Source organism: Onychomys torridus, chromosome 1, assembly GCF_903995425.1.
Source record: "Onychomys torridus chromosome 1, mOncTor1.1, whole genome shotgun sequence".
NCBI classification, from domain to species: domain Eukaryota; kingdom Metazoa; phylum Chordata; class Mammalia; order Rodentia; family Cricetidae; genus Onychomys; species Onychomys torridus.
In genome coordinates, this window is record NC_050443.1 from 153,479,002 (window position 1) to 153,497,091 (window position 18,090).

The window sequence follows — 18,090 nt, forward strand, 5'->3', positions numbered from 1 at the left end:
GATGTGTGAAGATAAAGCTATAATTGTCCTCATAATTTCCATTCCTAAAGGAAATATAAACTTTGTGGAGACAAAGTAAACTATTCATAGGATCAAGTTCACTGAATTAAAAATGCCGTGTTCAGATTACAGGTCTAAATGGAAGGATGTCTAAAATCTAATGTAATCTTTAAGTATACTGGAATTGTGGAAAGGTTAGGAGAAATTTGTCAAGGCATATATGTCTGCAGCAGTAGGCTCAAGGTGATGCCAAGTCCTAGGCATAGCTAGGCCAAGTGTGAATGTGACCTGGATTAAGAAAAGAAGGTGTATGTCGGGCAGTGATGGCGCACTCCTTTAATCCCAGCACTTGGGAGGCAGAGGCAGGCAGATTTCTGTGAGTTTGAGGCCAGCCTGGTCTACCAAGTGAGTTCCAGGAAAAAGGCGCAAAGCTACAGAGAGAAACCCTGTCTCAAAAAAACAAACAAACAAACAAACAAAAAAAAGAGGGTGTGTTTAAGTGCAAGGTGTGTGTGTGTGTGTGTGTGTGTGTGTGTGTGTGTGTGTGTGTGAGAGAGAGAGAGAGAGAGAGAGAGAGAGAGAGAGAGAGAGAGAGAAAGAGAGAGGCGGGGGGACTGAACCATCTGCATCTAAGAGCTAAAATAATTCCTAATCCTTTGTTTATTTCAGGAGTTTTGGTCACTGCAATAAGAAAAGTAATTAATATAGAAAATCATTTCTAGAGAAGGGGAGGGGTCATTGCTGTTACCAAGTATGACCATGTGCTTCTTAGACATTTAAAACTACTTTGTTGGAGGAGTATGGAAGAGTTTAGAGATACAGGGTGGAGAAGCCCTAGAATGCTGTGAACAGAACTTAATGAGATGGTCTGGTGGGATCCCAGAAGACCGGAATACCAATAGAAACATGAGCAATAGGAATTATACCTGTGAAATTTCAGATGGGAACAAGGACTAGGAGCTATCCATGTTACTTTCTGACACAGAATTTCTCTACATCTTTGTCTATAGCTTGAGAGTTTGAGTGAGGTTTAACTCACTCAAGTAAGAAATGTACTAATTAATTTGGAAGTAGAAATTAAAGAGAGCACAGAATTCAAACAGTGCCAAGGTTATTGCTAGTTGCTTGTACTCAGATTTATAATGAATATTAGGTACCCAAAGAAGAAAAGAATGATTTGGGAAAAAAGGTCAGTCTGGCCAAAAAAGGATCTGAAAGTTGCTGGCAAGGAGCATATAATTATCAGGAGTAGTGTCATTAAAAAGAGGCTAGGCATGTAGCATTGGGGGAGGGGGGAGTTGGAAATGTGCCTTGAGATCAGGTTAGGAGTTGGACAGACTCTGCCCTTCAGAGGCACCAGGATATACAATTGTAAGTTCAGCTGAAATGCTTGTCTTTGATAAAAGAGGGTCATCAGGACATCCTGTTCATACAAGACCAAGTGGTGTTTCCTCATGTTCAGCTACTGAAGCTCCCAGAGGCTCCTGCAATTTAGTCCAAGGAGCCTGATTATTGTTCAAGCTGATGACAGATTTTGTTATCATCTACATAATTGGGGTTTTGGAAAAAAATTGTGTAACATAAGTTACAAAGTCTTATAGTTTTACAGTGAGATGTTTCAGGCAAACCTGGGAGGCTGACAATATATTGCAGGGTCCTGTCTTCTTGGAGCCCCCGAGAAAGAGATGCATGAAATTTGAAGGTGGAGCTTAAACTGAACTGTTGGATATGGCAGAAATGTGGACCATCTACCCAGGGATGAGGCAAGCAATGTGTAGAGCATGCATGAGAGAAAAGCCATGTGGGCTGCAAAAGATGAAACTGTAAAGATGAAACTTCTCATGTCCAATGGAGCTCACATCAGGATCCATGCCCTGGATGTAGAATGCAGAATTTAATATTTACCTTGCTGTTTTTCAATCTTCTTACCTTGATATTCTGCTCTTACTTTCATGACATTGTATATTGGAAGAGCATGTATCTTGTTTTTTGTTGTTGTTGTTGTTTTGTTTTTGTTTTTTGTTTTTTTTTCGAGACAGGGTTTCTCTGTAGCTTTGGAGCCAGTCCTGGACTAGCTCTGTAGACCAGGCTGGCCTCAAACTCACAGAGATCCACCTGCCTCTGCCTCCCGTGTGCTGGGATTATAGGCGTGCACCACCACCACCCGGCTGTATCTTGGTTTTTATTCTTACATGTATTTACAAAATTGCTTTGACTCTCAGAGGAGACTTTGAACTTGGATTTTTAAACAATATTGGAACTGTTAAAACTCTTTGACTTGGACTGATGCATTTTTTGGAGGCCAAGGGTAGAATGTTTTGGTTTATAGTGTCAAGGTGACCAAAAGTGGACCTATAACAGTTAATTATATTATATATAGTTAATTATATTAATAATAGTTATATTTATATGCATTTTCAACTTGACTGCACTTGGAAATACCAAAAAGATTTAATACATACCTCTGCACATGTCTGTGAAGGCATTCCAGAGAGGGTAAAGTGAGCAAAGGCTCTAAATATATGGGTTGCATAATTGTATGGGTTTTGGACTTGAACTTAAGTAAAGGAGAAAAGGGAGAAATTCAGGTTGAGTATAAGCATTTCCTTTCCCTGATTCCTGCTTCACCATGGTGTGATATGCTTTGTTCTGCCACACTCTCCTTACCAGGATGGACTGATGTCTCTGAGTCCTTCCTCCTTTGAAGTCAACTGAGTCCTTCCTCCTTTGTTTCTGTCTAGTTCACAACAATGAGCAAGCAACTAGTAAAAACATAACTTATCGATGCACAATTCTTACTCTTTTCAAATCTGCATTTCATTAGGCTTCATAAACCACATACCAAAAGTTGGTTTGGACAAAATGTAATTGTGGTTTAGAAGCTTAAATGCAAACTATAACTATGAGAAAGTAGCTGGCTATCCTGATGGGAACAGTCAGCATGTCTGGGTACCAGACATGACGTGGATATGAAGGACATTTAATTAAACCAGGGAAGTTCTGCTCAGTTAATTTTTACTTCATTTATAAGTTGAATCTTTTCCTTTAATTGACCATTTTCTTCCTTATCTTCCTTCCTTCCTTCCTCCCTTTCTTCCAACAGTGTCTCTCTACATAGCCCTGGCTGTCCTAGAACTCACCTGTAGACGAGGCTGGCCTCAAACTCACAGAAATCCACCTGCCTCTGCCTCCTGAGTGCTGGGATTAAAGGAATGCATCACCATGCCTGGCTTGATCATTTCTTTATTTTTATTTATATTTTTTTATTAAGAGATTTTCTATTCATTTTACATATCAACCACAGATTCCCTTGTCCTTCCTTCTCCCATGCCCCCAGCCTTCCACCCCAATCCTCCCCCCATTCCCACCTCCTCCAAGGCAAGGTCTCCCATGGAGAGTCAGCAGAGCCTGGTACATTCAGTTGAGGCAGGTCCAAGCCCCTCCTCCCTGCACTAAGCCTGAGCAAAATGTCTCAGCATAGGCACTAGGTTCCAAAAACCTGCCTCATGCACTAAGGACAGGTCCCGGCCCCACTGCCTTGGTACCTCCCAAACAGTTCAAGCTAAACAACTGTCTCACTCATCCAGAGGGCCTACTCCAGTACCATGGGGCCTTCTCAGCTATTGGTTCATAGTTCATGTGTTTCCACTAGTTTGGCTAGTTATCTCTGTACTTTTTCCAATCATGGTTTCAATATCTCTTGCTTATATAATCACTCCTCTCTTTCTCATCAGTTGGACTCCTGGAGCTCTGCCTGGGACTTGGCCATAGATCTCTGCATCTGCTTCCATCAGTCACTGGATGAGGGTTCTATTGTGACAGTTAGGTTGTTCGGCCATTCAATCACCAGAGTAGGTTAGCTCAGACACCCTCTCAACCATTGGCAGTAGTCTGTAAGTGGATACTAGATGTAAAGCAAAGGATAACCAGACTCCAACTCACAACTCCAGGGAGGATAGCTAGTAAAGAGGACCCTAGGAAAGACACAGGGATCATCCAGTGATGAAGAAATGGATGAGATTTACATGAGCAAATTTGGGGTGGGGGGGGGGGTAATGGAGGGCAAGTGTCAGGGCAAAGAGAGCTTAGGGGAGTGGGAGGTCCTAGCTGGGTTAGGAACAGAGTGGGAGAACAAGGAAAGAGATACCATAATAAATGAAGACACCATGAGAATAGGAAGAAGCAGAGTGCTAGGGAGGTCCCCAGGAATCCACAAAGATGGTTTTACTTGATCATTTCTTTATTGAACATTTAGCAGCATGTGCCTGAGAGATTAGCTTTTTCTCCACTTTCTCTGGAGAGGGACACACCAGAGAAATCATTTTGGAGCTACTAATAGGAGCCACCCCCAAAGCCCACATGGTATAGAAGATGGTGTTAATGTGGATTCCAGAGATAGTTCCCCATGCACAGAGCAAGGAATAAGGCTCCAGGCTCCAATGATGTGTAGTAGCTTCTAGTAGCTTCTTCTGTGTAGATGGACAGTTACTTGCCTCTCTGGGCTAGTTCCTGGGGAAAACAAAAGTCACTGGTCCCAGGCTTATGAGATGTGGTGCTAAAGCCAATCCCACACTGTGTTCCTTCCTTGGATGGGCTGATTCTATAGAGAGAAGAATAGAGGTGTATGTGAAGAGGAAAGGATGGACTATAAAAATTTAGGATCCTAGGAATGGTGTGATTTGGATTAAATTTAGCCCCGAATAACTCAATTCTTCTTCTCTGGAAACCAATGTGGTTAATGTAGGAGCTCTAAGCAATGGATGAACCTTCTGACAATAGTTACAATTTGAAAATGTGACAGAGGTAAGGAAACAATTTTCTTTTTTAAAAAGATTAATTTGATTACCTTATGTGTATGTATATTTTGCCCGCACATATTACATACACGTATATGTCTACAGAGGTCAGAAGAAGGCACTGGATCTTGAGGACTGGAGTTTACAGATAGTTGTGAGCTACCATGTGGGTGCTGGGAATTGAACCTAGGCCCTCTGCAAGAGCAACAAGTGCTCTTAACTGCTCAACCAACTCTCTAGTCTCAGGAAACATTTTTCAATGTAATGTTGGAGTATTGTGTCACAGAGTGACTCACAGTTGCTTAACTTTTTAGGGAAGTGGGCCTCTGTTTCAATTTGCTAGCCTTTATCAATTAAAGTCAAGATTTTTGTAATATTTCAGGTGACTACATATAGAATTTGATATGGGTGTAAATGGGTTTGTCTTGGAAAAAAATAGCTAAAGGTTATGTTTCAGTGGAGGAAGCTTTATAGCCACACCAGCATCTTATTCTAACTACACAAAACCATCAAAACCAAACATCTCAAATTCTTTGAATGATATCTGCTCAGTATTCTCAATGAGTTGAATGAGGTTTTAGTGCAGTTCATTCCTTATCTGCCCAAGTCATGTTTGTGTTTGACTTTGATATGCCTGTCAGGCTGATACAGGGTGTGTCTCCATCAGTGATTCCATGGAAGAGATCAGAGACAACACTCTCATTCTTCCTTAGTAGGGTAAGTGGGAATAGTGGACAGAATGCTGGGTAATTCCATTTAAATTTCCAAGTGTTGGAGTAATTTTAGGTTAGGAGTGTGTTCCTAAGCTATTCAACTCTTATTGAAGGGGAGGTAGCCAGGTGGTGATGGTGATGGTGATGACAATGAGGATCAGTACTGGAAAAATAAATATGATGTGATTACAATTTAGCTTTGCATTAATAGATCCTTTTAGAACAGCTTTTAGAATAATGCACTAACTTTGAAATGATTTCCTTTGTATTTCTGAATGTAGCTTTTGACAAGGGTTTTGAAACTGTAAAGATGAGGGAGTGGGGCATAATATTCTGGGCATTTTATTACTAAGAAAGAAATTAACCTGTCAGCAGTTACAACTTATTAACATTGTTCATTGGGATAATTTTAATAGAAAACATTTCTCACAACCAGAGGAGAAGATGATTGTGGCTATCTCTCCTTTTGCATTGTTTAGCTGGCTCTGGTTCATCTAGATGGCTGTCAGATGCAACTCTAGCAGTATAGTCATAGTCATTATGATCACTGTTTGTAACATTTGCTGAACATTTCCTGTCATCAGGCTCGTTTCTAAAAACTTACCTTTAGCAATTCATTTTCATAATGCAAAGAGATGAAATTATGCCACGGCTTTGTTCTGTAGACAGTGTGAGGTGGCTGTTGTATTTCAAATTGCCATGGAAGCAGATTCCAACATTGAGATGTATGTGGAGGAAAGTGAATAAGGATTGCATTTGGAATCAGCATCTAGAGGAAGAAGCAAGATGGGTTGAAGGGAGAACTTAGGTTGTGTCTAGTTAAGGTTGCTGTTGCTGCAATGAAACACCATGCAAAACCCATTTGCAGAGAAAAGGTTTTATTTGGCTTACATATTCTGAATCATAATCACATATTCTGAATCATAGTCCACAGAGGGAAGCCAAGGCAAGAACTCAAACCAGACAGGAACCTGGAGGCAGGTGCTGATACAGAGGGCATGGAGGAATGATGCTTACTGGCTTGTTCCTTATTGCTTGCTCAGCCCGCCCTGTTGTTTGAGTTTTCCTGCCTGGCCCAGTCAGGACAAATCTCTCTTACCCGCCAGTCCCACAGTCGCTCAGATCCAACCAAGTAAACACACAGAAACTTATATTGCTTACAAACTGTATGGCTGTGGCAGGCTTCTTGCTATCTAGTTCTTATATCTTAAATTACCCCTTTTCTGTTAGTCTATAAGTTGCCACATGGCTCGTGGCTTACCAGTACCTTACATCTTGCTTCTCATGGCAGCAGCTTACAATATCTCTGCCTCCCCTTCCTGTTCCCAGAATTCTCTTCTTCCTTGTCCCGCCTACCCTATCCTTCCTGCCTGGCTACTAGCCAATCAGCACTTTATTTATACAGAGTGATATCCATAGCACTTCCCCTTTTCTTTTTTGTTAAAAAAGGAGGGTTAACTTTTACATAGTAAAATTACAGATAACAAAACAATTATCAAGCAAGAATTATAATTACAATATTAAAGAAGATATCCTATCTATCTTATATTTGTGAGTCTAAAGTTTTATATCTAATTTATCTTGTATCATAACTGGGGAAATTATAACTATCTAGTCTTCAACCACATCAAAGACTTCAGAAAGATATAATATTGTCTGAGAACCAGGAGAAGGATGTAAGCAACCTTCGGGAGTCTTGCAGGGTAGACAGAGACAGCTGGCAGCCTGGACAGTCACCTAATGTTCCTTTGTAAAGTTGGGGCATTTGTCTTCAGCCCACAGGGCTAGAGTCTCTTGGTCACTTCTCTCAGTGTCCTGTAGAATGTCTGGCAGTTTCCTCTGCGAAGCAGGAACCTGAAGGACCATTTTGTCAAGCAAAGTTTAGTGGTCACCTTTCTATGGGTCCTGCACGTCCAGTCAATCAAGCAGTTCAGGCAAGAACAGTTTCTTGCCCAAATGACTATTTTTGCCAAGGTGAAGATAACTCCATATGAAGTGTCTTTAATGCCCATCCTCCTCTCTGAAGTAAATTGGTGCTGCCAGGAGCAGACATGTCTCACTGTCCAGAAAGTCTAAATTTTAAAAATATTTTAAATGCCATATTCTGTAGACCTTTGAAGTGTTTGAAGAATACTTGTCTATCTCAAATATCTCTGTGTATACCTAGAAGACTTAGCTAACATGGCTATGAGTATGATTATCATAGATGACCAGTTGTTAATCTATTTTTAATCCGTGGATGCTGGAGGTAGACTGAGCAGAGTTCTCCAGAGAACACCTCCAGACTGTGCTATACCTTTGCCAGACCCTGCAACCTACCCCTTCATTTGTAAGTTACCCCACAAAATAAACCTCCCTTTTAACTACATGGAGTGGCCTTAATAATTTCACCAATATCTGGTGCCCAACGTGGGGCGCCATTTGTTGTTTGAGTTTTCCTGCCTGGCCCAGTCAGGACAAATCTCTCTTACTCGCCAGTCCCACAGTTGCTCAGATCCAACCAAGTAAACACACAGAAACTTATATTGCTTACAAACTGTATGGCCATGGCAGGCTTCTTGCTATCTAGTTCTTATATCTTAAATTACTCCATTTCTGTTAGTCTATAAGTTGCCATGTGGCTCATGGCTTACCAGTACCTAACATCTTGCTTCTCATGGCAGCAGCTTACAATATCTCTGCCTCCCCTTCCTGTTCCCAGAATTCTCTTCTTCCTTGTCCCACCTACTCTATCCTTCCTGCCTGGCTACTAGCCAATCAGCACTTTATTTATACAGAGTGATATCCACAGCACTGCCCACTTATAGAACCCAGGACCACCAGCCCAAGGATATTACCACACATCATGGGCTGGGCCTTCCCTCATCAATCACTAATTAAGAAACTGCTGGAAGCCTTTTTTCCTAGTGATTGATGAGATATAGGAATTAGATAACAAGAAGCCTGTGCAATTAGGTCAGTTTAAATAATTAAAAAAATGAAAAAACTGCCCTACAGTCTTACCACCTATGGCCAGATCTTATGGAGGCCTTTCCACAATTGAGGTTCCCTTTTCTAAAATGACTACAGTTACTGTCAAGCTGACATTAAAATAGCCAACATAGATTGCAACACATTCACAACAAATACCACAGTTGATCCCAAAGAAAACACTAGGCATCCGTATCCCTGCATCAGTCAGCCATTGTATGTGAGCTTATCCCACAGACAGGGTTCTGACCTCCATCAGAGGATGATAGCCCTTTGGTAGAAAAATTCAGTGGTCTGATCACCTACATTTTTCTGTGCCTCAATTCATCTTTTTTCTCTAATCTTACTTCTGTAGCATAGGTCTTGGATCTCATCTCTTTAGTGGATTAATCAATGGCTTCTCAACAACTTATTCCCCACGCCTGGTTACTGTCTTTTCCAATTAGCCTGGCATATAATTTGTCAATGAGACTGGGGGATATGTTTGGGAATGAAACAGAGATGCCATTAAATATAAAGAAGTTGTAGAAAGCAGGCATCCTCAAAGGCCATCCAAGTTATACAGAGACATATGGGTTCTCCTCTATTTACTTGCACAGCTGCCAGAACCTGCTTCTTCCCGCTCATTGTCAACCCTGTCATTGGCCATTCCCCATGAGGGTCTGGGGGAAAGCACAAACTACTCTTCTAATGAGTGCCTTGCTTTGCTTGGCCAGATTTCTTGTTATGAGTCCATCAACTAGCATTTACCATCTCTTTCAGTTAGGAGTATATTGCAATTATATTTTTACATTTATTTATTTAATTGTTCATGTGTGTGCACATGTGGAAGGACAACTTGAAGGAGTCCCTTTTCTCCTTTCACCACGTTAGCTTTTGGGGAGTGAACTTGGGTCTTGAGGCTGGGCAGCACATGCCTGTGTTGGGTAAATTTTGATCAATAGGAGTCTTCCTGGTGTTGGGTTGCTTTTAGGTGTCATAATAAACGTTAAGCTCAAAATTTTCCAGGCTGAAAATCACCCTACTGCCATTGCCACTCTGCCTTCAACCTTAGCCATCAGCTCTCAGTTGATGCTAGAGCAATGGTTAAAGAAATCAATCAATGGATATTTTAATCAAGGTCTGTACAAAGCACAAATTTGTCATCAAAAATACCATATACATTATAATTTTTCACAAAGCTTTCTGTTTTATTCTTTTGTGGAAAATCACAAAAATGTTTTCCAGATTAGCATGCATTTATTTTTATTTTTTGCCTATAGGAAGTTATTTCTTACAAATTCTCTGAGAAAACTATTCTCTTAATTGATACTTGTAGCATTGCTTAAATATTACATTTTAATATAAAACATATTTATTAAATACAATTTTGAAACCATAGATCAGAAAAAAGGAGAAAACACTACATGAAAGAGGCAGGATGCTTTCGCCTCAATTTCAAATGGCAGGACCAATATCCAACTAAGCTGGATGCTGGTGGCAGGGTTAACCAGACAGAGAGCTCAGAGTCTGAGATCCCTGCCCTGACAACAATCAAGATAGTTATGATGTGGGTAGTGCTTCCCCAGAAGATGTGGTTCCCATCTGCCTGCAAGGAAGGTGTACATACAGTATAGTGTGAGAAGAAGGAGGAGGAGGAAGTAGAAAAGGAGTAGGAAGAGGAAGAAAAGAGGAGGAAGAAAGGAGAAAAAGAAAAGAAAGAGGAGAAGGATGAGGATGAGGATGAGGATGATTTGAAGTAAGGTTTTGCTACTTCAGGCCCAGGCTGGATATGAATTTAGAATCCTCTTGCCTCAGCCTTATAGGCATTGGGATTATAAGCATGTGATCCCATCTGGTTCACTTTTAGGTTTGTGAACAACTTGATGGACTACATTTAGCCTCATGGTTGCTAGACTGGCAGTTTTGTTGACATAACTTTCGGTGGGTGGGATGATAACAATATGGTGTATGTGGGGAGAACATCTTTTCTATCTATATAAATCCAAGTGAAAATTCACAGAGCTTGTAGACTTAAGGCACCCTTACCTTCTAAGAAGTCAAAAGGGCGTGGACTGTTAGAAAGGTCTTGACTACCAACAGCTAGTACCATCTTCTAAAGCTGACACAAGCTGTTTCTAATCTCTTCACATAACATACTTGCTGTCTTTTCTGTCTGTTTTTGTCAGTGTTCTGTAGATTAAGAATTTGGTCATCCTAGACTTCATGCTGGTTTACTCAGGGACACTTTTCTTTCTTCCCACTCTGGGATCTCCATACTGGTGGATTGGTACTCAGCTTGTATGCAGTAGTCCTGGTACATTTGAAACACAATCTTTTGTGTTTTTAATCTGCACAGAGCTTGCCTTTGCCCTAGTTGGATTCTGCCTGATGACAGGATTCAGAGTTCAGAGCATGTTTACAATGATGGAAGATGCACACACATCTTGCAGACAGGGCTCTTGTGTGCTTACTTCATGATTTAATTTCTTTCAACCTGTCATCATGTAAGTATGGGAATGACTGCTGGTGTGACGACATTGGTGTATCATAGCTTTAGGTTATGGGTTCATATGACCTGAAATATACTTGCATGATCAGAAAGGGGACAATTTTTAGATCACAAGCTATTTGTAGATCCAAAGTCAAATAAATATTACTTGTTTACACAGTAAGTTTTCTGTGAAAATTTTGTGACTTCTGTTTAGGATTGAGGGTAGCTTCTGCTGTCTAATGGTCAGTACTTTAGTGTTAAAACATTTCTTGTCTTTTCATTTATTTTTTTAAAAACTCATTTAATGATTTGACACAGTAGCTACAGGCTTTAATCACAGAGGTTCTGCTTTTATATAGATTTCCTATTTAAAGAGGTTACTCATTGAATTTCATTCCATAAAGGTTTATATCTGTCATTTAAAAAATTGGATGGCCTTTGACCACAGTTCCTGAGAGAGAGACCCTAAAACCTGGGCCCGTGTAGCTGGAGTTTTCTCCAGACCTGCTCAGACCCAAGTCAGGAGATGCTGCCAGCCGCCACTGCCATGAGAAGTAGGATGTAAAGTACTGGTAAGCCACAAGCCACATGGCAACTTATAGATTAATAGAAATGGGTTAATTTGAGATATAAGAACTAGATAGCAAGAAGCCTGCCATGGCCATACAGTTTATAAGTAATGTAAGTCTCTGTGTGTTTACTTGGGGGACACTAGTGGGAGAGATTTGTCCTGACTGCCAGCAGGCTGGGGACACAGGAAAATTTCAGCTACAGGCCTGCAGGAGGGATATGAATATCAAGGTTACTTAAGATGGGCCTTTCAACCACACCCAAGTTCATGCTAGTGAAGTGACTGATGATGGGTAACAGACAGTTTCAGGATGAAAGCAGGCCATGTTAGAAAGACTGACCATCTGATTGGAGCTTGGGCTTTGAGCCACATGATATCAGTCTGAACCCCTGATTTCTAAGGGGCTAGAGAATGAATTCAGTCTTTAATTCAGTAAATCAAGCAATCATAACTCCATAAAGAAATACCAATACCATTCTAGATAGTTGGAGTAAGTGTTCTGTTTAGTGATAGACTTGCCAAGGAGAGGACATGGCACCTCCATATCTAGAATTCCTCCAAGCTCATCCAAAATATTTATCAACACATCCAAAAGAAGCATAAACAAAAACCCTTTTATTTATTTGTATTGTGGCTTAAACATTGGGCTTCCTACATGCTGGGCAAGGACTGTACCTTTGTCCTATGTCCCCATTCTTTTTTCAACTTTTATTCATGAGATAGAGTCCTACAAAATTTCCCAGGCTGTCCTTGAACTTGTGGTCCTCTTGACTCAGCTTCCTGAATAGATGGTATTTCAGGTAGTAACGCCTTGCTGAGATAACTTTTTCAGGAAGTTTTGGTGTTGGGGAGATGTTTTAGTGTGTAAGAATGCTTGCTGTATAAACATGAGACCATGACTCCCAGTCCCTAACACTTACATAAGTAGTACGTACCTACATGTATCACACACACACACACACACACACACACACACACACACACACACACAGAGACACACATATACACACACACACAGAGTGAGAGAGAGAGATACAAAGAGGGAGAGAGACAGAGAGAGAAGAAATCAAATACTATTTTTATAAGTTTTGTTTTATGGAACTATTTGTTATAGAGCAGATACTATGAACTAAGCTGTGAAGATATATTTGTAAAAGTATCTATGCTAAACCATTTCAAAATTCACTGGTAAGAAAATAAGAATGGAGAACAATAACACCTTGCAAAATTTATTCTAACCAGATTGCTCCAACAGCAGTAGCAGAATGAGTACGTTTCACTCAAACTATTATTTGAAGGTGTCAACTTCTAATTTTTCAATCATAAAATGCTACTTTCAAGAAGATTGTGGATAATTTATCAATAACTTAAAAATAATGAAAATATATTGAAGGAAAAGATTTTCATAAAACTCACAGAGATGTTATAGGGAAGGCAGATTGCTAAGAAAGTAGATTTTGTATGGTTGTGCATTATTCCACCTAGAACAAAAGCCAAAGTCCTTCAGATGCTACATAAGACTCTCCTAAAGAATGTCACACCTTCCTCTGTGACCTCTATGCTGCTCATATGCTTTGTCTCTGACAGAACTGTTTAAAAGAAGGGAAAAGATTTCCTTTAGCTACTGTTCTCAGAGGTTACAATCCGTGGTAGCTGTATCTAGGCCTCTGATGAAGTGGAGCATCACGGTTCAGGAGGATTGTGTAGCAGAGCTGATCACTTTATGGCAGCCAGAAGCGGGTATTAGGAAAGGGTCTGTGACAAGATGTAGGCCCCTAAAGATATATCTCTAGGGACTTATGTCTTCCAACTAAGACCTACCTTCCTTAGTCACACCAGCTCTGAGTAGTTTATTCCAATGGTTGAACTATCAATGGGTTAAACCATTAAGTCAGAACCTGCATGCTCTAATCACCCCTGGGCATGACTAATGTCTCCCAGAAATACCAAAAGGTAAACTTTACAAATGGCCTAGATTTTTCTCATTCCAGTCAAATTGACAATCAGTATTAACCATCATACCCTCTTCTGACCTATCTCCTTGCTCACTTTAGTCAATTCCCCACTGCATTTTAACTGCTATTTATAGTCAACAGGCACTCTGATGGCCACAGTTAATCATGTGGTTAGATCACAAAACCAGGCATATCTCAACTCTTCAGTGTTCTGAATATGAACTACTTCACTACTAATTAGTGGTAATAAGATAATTTCATGTTTCATCTAAATTGGTTTAAAGCCAATGAGATTGCTAAGTTGTAGTGATATATATATATATATATATATATATATATATATATATATATATATATACACACACACACACACACAAAAGAAGAAATGGGGCCTCAAAGTATGTAGTCTCTTTCTAAAGAAATCAATAATGTCAAGTAAAATCAAAGAGAATGCAATGAAGTAAGAAGAAAAGAAAGACTCCAAACAGAAGTATATGTATCTGTTGCCACAGGAAAGAAATGTTTGTTTGCTTGAAAGCCCCAGACTTGCTGAAATTACCTCAGTTACCAAGGGGATAATTATTGTTTACTTTTCATCAACTTTACCTTTTCTTTTTTTTGCCTGTTTTTTTTTATTATTATTATATTTGTGTTTTAATTTTACACATCAGCCATGGGTTCCCCTGTCCTCCCCCTCCTGCCCCCGTCCCCACCTCCCCCCCAGCCCCTCCCCTCCATTCCTATCTCCTCCAGGGCCTTTTCTTAAACAACAGATTCATACTATTTTCTACTCTCTCTGTCTACCCTGTCTTTATTTCCTCCCTCTTGCTCCTATTCACATTAATTTAAAAAATTTACTGGTGACCTTTTCATCACCAAACCAAACAGCCTTTTCTAGTCTTCATCAAGTTGTGCCTTAAGGTTCACAACAGTAGACAATCCACTGGTTTAAGCACCACCCATTATGAATTCCTCTGACACATATGTTCCCCTTGAAGCATGGCCACCCTTTGAATCTTTACCTCTTTTCTGCCTTTAATCATTTTAATGTGTCTCCTAACAGAGTCTTTCTTTGGCCTCTTACTCTCTGTGTGGATTCCTCATGGGAGCTCACTGGTCTTCATGGTGTTTCTGCAGCACTGACTACAAAGGCCCAAAAAAATTGCATCTTCCCTTCCCTTGCCCATCTCTATCACATTTACAATCACTTACAGGAGGCCTTGGCACAATGCTCTCACAACTGACATAGCTAAAATCAAATTCCAGACTGCTTCTCTTCTCCACTCATCTCATTTCTATCTGGAATCGTGTTCCACTCTCCCAGGCAACATGACTTCAACATACACACAAATTCAATACATGAGACACTGAAGTCGTTATCTCTCCTCCAAAGAGGTTTCTGCTTTCAGCTTATTGGTACTTCTCTGCTATATTATGGTCTAACAAGAGTCTTTCAGGTCTCATTTTGTAAGTACTGGAATCTCCTTTTCTGTGTCAGATACCGTTTTTGCTACTTGGCTTTCATCCTGCTCATCTCCACTGAGAAAATGTAATTATTTTTGGGGGGCCAGCTTAAACCCATCAGAAGCCTCAGGCCAACACTACTTTCATCAGCCTTTATCTGCGCTCCTTTAGCATGTAGGCCTCTTCAGTGGGCAGAGCTGTTTCTATGAATGTCTGTGTTGTCAGGTAATGAGTCTTCATTGAACCACATTCCTTTGGATGTTTTGCAGTCCTTCACAGTCTCCAGCTAATGGTCTTATTTATTTATTTATTTTTTCAAATCAAGTGGCACAGAATTCCCTAGTCATGGAGGTACAAAATATTCAGATGGGCTCCTACTTAGGCACTTCAGAGCCTTTCCCCCACTACCTACAATTAAACACTAATGAAAAGTCATCAGAAAAATTAGAATGCATACATCACCGCGAATAGCACGACGGGGATGACTTCCTGCCTAGAGACTCAAGCACACATGCACGCCACATTCATTCATCTGTTATCTGACTCTTGTGCTCCCATTTCCTAGACAGAGAAAGAGAAGAAAGTTACAGAGCAAAAATGTAACATCACGGAACAGAGAGTACCTGACCTCACTGACATCCAGAGTTACAACAAATGTCTACTGCCAGCACCTGCCGAGGGATTTGTTCACTCCTCCAGATCCTTGCAGGAAGTGCTCTGATGACAGATTGTAACTCATGTCTTAGCTGTCATTATGAGGGACTTGACTGATGACTGTGCCAAGCCCCTGTCTTCTGAGCAGGGGCTCTCTGGCACTGTTCTCTGCAGGGCTGGCTCCAAGCTAACCGGAGAGTCTGTTGCCTTTCCCCTCCCACTATCCTCAGGGATGCTCAGTTTCTTGCTTTCCAACTTCTAATCACCCTCTTCCAAACCTGCAAAAGATTCCTTTCTCCTTCAGTAGCTGAGACCAGGAGGAGATATTGGAAAGATACTAAGTTTTCAGTCAAAATAACGCATAAAATTTAAGTTAAAGAGCATGTCAAGGTGAATAACAAACAGGAACAGTTATTTGCGTCTTTTTTTACTTCATCACTCATTTATGCAACCAGACACAACCATTTTCAACTACTTTAGCAATGTCTTCAGGTTTTAACTCTATGTCTCTAAACATTTTGCATATGCTTCTCTTTATTTTGAGCTTCTTGGTTTTACCTGTTACCTATTGTCCTCTTATTCAATTTAATTTATAGTAATGATATTAAAGTTTCTACACACAGGCACATATGCATACACATCTATTAGCACACACATACTTATCTAACAGCATGTATTTCTGCACACTCTAAAAGTAGTTATATCATAGCATGGAATCTAAATATGGGTGATAGTTCATGTGTATAGTATTTTAGTGATTTTTGCTTTCTTGCTCAACTTTTTGTTATTAATTCCCAAATTAATAAATGCTACATTACAAATACTGACTTTTAACCTACTAAGTTAGCCTTGAGCTTCACACACTCCTGACATCGTTAAGTCCGTATTGACTGCTGCCAATGTCAGTCACACAACCCTGCTCTAAGTCTGTATTCATGATCATTGCTAGACTTTTCTTGCCCTCCTCTTCAAGATCCTGAACTCCTTATTTTCCTTTTTCTTCAGTTTTCCATCATTTTGGTGGGGTACACCTTCCAGTAGCCTTTTGAAGAAGAGCATAGGAGGAACATTTCTTAAGAGCTCTTTTGACTTCAAATGTCATCATTCTACTTTTATCTGACAATCTTTCCAGTGCATCTGTTGCTATAATAGGAATTTGTTTAGTTCACAGTTCTGGAAGCTGAAAATGCAAGATTGTTTGGTCCCATGGCCTCTGATGCAGGTTCCCCTGGCTATGCCATGACATGGAAAAGAAATAGAAAGAAAACTGTCCCCGTGCATGGGCTGGCCTCACATCACAAAATCCCAATTGAGAACTTATTTCAAGGAACTCACTCCAAAAGATAAGCATGACTCTCTTCTGAAGACAATGCTCCTAATAATTTTGCAGTCAGTTTACCCCATAAAGGCCCCACCTCATCAGAACTGACACCTTGGGACCAAGCTTGTAATACACAGACTTTTGGAAGACAAACTTAAACCTTTGTACTGAGTTTGAATTTTTATATATTTTTTCTACTGAGAATTATGTTACTTCTGAGGAATCCACTGTTATTTAATTAGCTGTGTTTGGTATATGAGCCATTCTCTCTTTCATCTCCAGGGCTAAATCCAAATGTCTTCTCCTCAGTCAAGATATTTCAAAGAGCAATTCACATGTAGAATTTAAAAATTAAAACTTCTACACCACTTGACCCTTGGATTGAATTGATTTATTGTTTCTCTTTATAGTGATAACTTAAAAATATCTTCCTGTCCACAGGATTTGCTTTCAATAATGGCAATTTTCCAAAAGCTTCAGGATTTAGTATATGTCATTTAGTTTGTGGCAACTCCTAAGACTTGTAGGATGAAACACACTGAATTTTTCCATGCTGGATGCTGTCCTTGAAAGGGCTAGAAAAGGATTAGGAAAAGAGAGAGGGTGATAACTGGTTATCATTCACATTTAGTCACAAGTTCAAATGGTTCTATTTGCTGCAAGTGAGTATCAGATGTTGTTACTAATTGAAAGCTTGATGGGAGCTGGAAGCAAAGTGAAGGTCAACCAATCCTATCCAAGCTTATTTGCAGGCAGCTAATTGCTATTGATTGCACTTCATTACAAATGGAAAAAAATCTGGAAACAAGTACTGAGAGCAGGCGCTGGAGAGATGACTCAGTGAGTAAAGAGCACATTGTGTGGGGACCCAAGTTTAGATCTCCAGAGCCCATAGAAAAGCTGGGTACCACAGTGTGTACTGGCACCACCAGCACCAGAGAATGGAGACAGGCAGATTCCAGAGACTATTAGTGAACTCTGATCAGTGAGTGCCAGGTTCAGTGAGAGACTGTATCTCAAGAAATAAATGGATAAACAACTGAAGAAGACACTTGAACTCATCCTCTGACTTCCACATGAACCTGAATATATAAATGTACACACTTGTATTCAATACACACACACACACACACACACACACACACACACACACACACACACACACAGAGAGAG